The sequence below is a fragment of the Andrena cerasifolii genome, chromosome 16, assembly GCF_050908995.1.
Source record: "Andrena cerasifolii isolate SP2316 chromosome 16, iyAndCera1_principal, whole genome shotgun sequence".
Classification (NCBI taxonomy): Eukaryota; Metazoa; Arthropoda; class Insecta; order Hymenoptera; family Andrenidae; genus Andrena; species Andrena cerasifolii.
In genome coordinates, this window is record NC_135133.1 from 7202864 (window position 1) to 7206592 (window position 3729).

The following is a 3729-nucleotide window of genomic DNA, read 5'->3' on the forward strand; positions in this document are numbered from 1 at the left end:
TAATTAACGCTTTTTCTTTCGCCGCGGCCCGATCGGGCCTCTTCCCAGGGTAGCGCGGAATTCTCGCGGAGGTTGCGACAAAAACCGCGGGGCGCCGATACGTTCCGAGCCGATCGATTAGGAAAACTAGCCGCTGAACTGCGTGTTTCCAGCCTTTCTTTTGCAATGGCGCCATTCAACGACGTTTTCCCGCCGTTGCAACGCGATGGAGACCCGTTGATTATCTGGTGCAATGCTTCTCGCAAAACTTAATGCCGTTTCATTTCGTTGCTCCTGTGACGCACAGTGCACGCGCGTGGTAGGGGATGGCACAGTGAGTTGTCTAATCGAGGGAGGATGATAGGAAATGTTGCGTTTGTTTACTCGCCAGTGACTGAGGATTTGAGGAAAACAATGACAAGTTGGCTCGTTGGTCTAGGGGTATGATTCTCGCTTCGGGTGCGAGAGGTCCCGGGTTCAAATCCCGGACGAGCCCGGCGGAATTTCCTTTACTTTTACTTTTTACGGACCGTACACTTTTACATCATCGCGCCTCTAAACTCCATTGAGCGTAATCCGTGCGGTAATATCGCGCGTGGAATGCCCGTGCCGCTTCTAACGGTGCGGTCTCATTTTTGTTGACGCAGGCACGTTCTTTTCAGTGGCCACTCTTTCTTTTTATCGTTACGATAATTATACCTCGTCAACGACCCTGTCTTTTTCTTTCGATCACCCTGCTCCGTAATAGAGTCCGCTGAATTTCAAACGTTTTATAGCGAACTTGTGTTGATAGTCGTCAGTGTTGCCGAGGATTATAATTAATGCGAGAATGATTCTTCGTTTCGGAGGCTAAAGTTCGATGTAATCCGAAAATTACAGTGATTCACGAGTTTGCTCGCATCCTTGCGAATAGTGACTAATAGCAGGAGTTATTGAATCTTGTTTCTTCTCGTCTGAGGAACATGTAGTCTCCATAGTACTTAACACTCTTCTGAGGTACTCCAGTGCAATCGTGTCTTTAACATCTTTTCATTCCCTAATATCATTCCTGGACCACCTATCTGCGGACAGATAAATCCAGCGGACAAATGGAGAAACGGTTAAGGTACCTAATCCTCGCCGACCGATAGCAGGTCCGTTAACTCTGACGCGATTTCTAAAATCATCGAGACCCGCCGTCACAATTCTCCGCTCGATCGCGTGTCAGACGTCCACGAGATCATCAACACCCGACCGTAAGCGCGTGTCCACCGCGACAATCATTTCTCTGCCGTAGTGACGGAAATAAACGTACGATCGTCTCCGAAACTCGTTTTATTGCCTCGTTCGTGGCGGAGTTCGAAGGATTTTTTCGAAGGTCACCGCATTATAAACGTCGATCCAGCCGCTGGTGAATATCGGTGACGATAAAATCGCTGGATCGACATTTTATGGGAAGACGTGGCACTAGCGGCAATGTAAAAGTAGATTTTTCTGTAATAAACAGACGCGCGTACGCGGTGAGATAAGAGTGCACGGATCGTCCGCGCTGGCGGGGATAGAGCGTTTACACGTTTTGCAACGTCGGTTTTATAATAGTCACGCGTCGTTTACTTATATTTGCTGAGCAAACAGTTTGCGCGCGCTAGGCGCTATTTATTTTTTCAATCAAGCAGCCTCGATGCCGTCGCTATTGTGCATCGTAGACGCGCGGGTCCGTCCGTACAATCACGGCTAATTCGGGGCAGAAGTTTCGACACTTGACGGGCAGACGCGCGAAATCGGCAAGGTGAAAAAGTCGGCGGCAATCGTTGCACAACGATCCCTCGGAGGTACCGCGGTAAAGGGGGCCATAGTTGTTTCTAAAAGTGAACGTTTGGCCAAAAATGTACAGGCGATCGGGGCCACGGCACGAGTCAGAAGAACCTCTCGGTGGACGTGGCTCTTTTGGGTCGTGGGTTCTTTCATCAGCGGCCAAAAGAAACCAGGATGCGCTTCCATTCTTTATGCCTCCATTTTTCAGTCCGGCGATTAAGTAATACGTAATTAATAAAGGCACCATTTCGTTCTGATTTTTTATCGCGCACGGGAACACGTTTGTAGTAATTACAGTCCCACCTCCCTCCCCGTGCGTGTCTCGAGTGTGTTCGTAATCTTGTACGGATCACGTGTACGACAGGGTCGGCCGTAAAATTCTGAACGTGCAATTAGGGCCAAGTCGTTAATTTATTTTTCTCTACGTGTGGCCTACACTTTCAGCGCCGTCCCCTTGTTGTCCCGATGGTACCTACCTGGTGCGCGGATGTTACTGTTGCTTTTCTACTAGGAAATTCATCTACAATAGAAATTCTGTATAAACTCTTCGGTACACAGCATCGACAGCCCGCTTTATTCATATTTGTATGAATTTCAGAATTCCTTCGCCATTCACACCCCCAGTCTCTTCTCGCGTCCTCATTTTACTAGAAGCAGATCGTCTTCCTAATTTCCCTCGTGGTCGAAGAAACTGATGATTTATTACTTAGAGAGCTACCAGCCTGCTCCGCGGCCAATTTCTCTCATTCGGCGGAAAAATGCACGCACAACCGCACGCTCGTTATCGCATCTGCTCGGGTAACTACTTGCGCACCTGCGCCTACGTACGAGCGTGCTGCTTGTGGTCACCGTAAGTCGCTCCGTGGCCACCTCTTTCAATTACGCGGGTCAGCGCGAGGTCGATGTCGTTTATACGCTCTGAAGGACCTGGAGCTGGTCGGCAGATTATACAACGATAAAAGATCGACGCGCTGACGTTGAACGGTTTTTTTACGGACGCGAGCACCTCCGCTGATGACGCTGATCGCGGCCGTGTTTTGCGGCTCACCTTTGGAACGGCCAATTAAACGGCCCCCGACTTCTCCAAGTCGAATACAAAGGTTGCTTTCGTTCCACGCGGCGGCGAGTTTCCGAGAAAATCAGCTTCCCCGTTCTTCGTTTCTCCAGCCCTGCACCACCGTGTGTGCCCGCCGCTTTCAGGAAGCGAACGCCACGCGCGTTCGCTTCGTTATTCAAACAGCGCACCGCGCTAACCAGCGCGGCCAACTTATCTAGCCTCAGATTGTTCGGCGGACGCCGCCGTTTCGGCAATAGTCGACGAACGGGAAGCGCGGGTTAATCGAGCCCACGGGGACCGGAGAAAAGTCTCCGCGTAGGACCAGAGGCGCATAATCACCGCTGTCCGGTAACCACGCGTTACTTTCACCCCGGCCGCTTGGTATCCGCTGTTCGCTGGATTCCCCCGAGATGGGGTAAGTCGGGGTAATATGCCACAGTTAATTTTGAAACGCGATATCTCACAAGTATAAGTAGATACAGGGAAACAGATCAAACCATATGAAAGTGTAACTAATTCTGTATATTGACTAATAAGTAAAGATATGTAACTTTTATAGTTCAATGAGAAACGTACAAATACGAAACTCCTCGAAAGTGGCATATTACGCAAGTGGTGGGTAAATATGCCACAACCTATGAAGTGCAGACCAATCGCTCAATTTTTTGAGATTAAACAATATTTTAAACTATTCAAGCTATTAGTAACTAATAACAAATATTTAAACTCAATGAAACGTAAAATATATTTGACAAAATAACTATTTCTAACAAACTAAACAGTCCCCAATTTCTACGCAGTCTTCATGGACTCACTTTTTGCAACAAGCACATTTTCTGCATCAGTCGAATTATCATAAAAAATAGCTACATTCTCAAAATTTATCGTTGTCTTAGCAG

The 3729-nt window shown here is 48.2% G+C and overlaps 1 non-coding gene across 1 annotated transcript; it reads left to right on the forward strand.

The window, feature by feature from the left end:
- Positions 1-403: 403 nt before the first annotated feature.
- On the forward strand, positions 404-475 carry Trnap-cgg (transfer RNA proline (anticodon CGG)). Its single transcript has one exon. It is a non-coding gene; the product is annotated as a tRNA-Pro (tRNA).
- Positions 476-3729: the final 3254 nt, after the last annotated feature.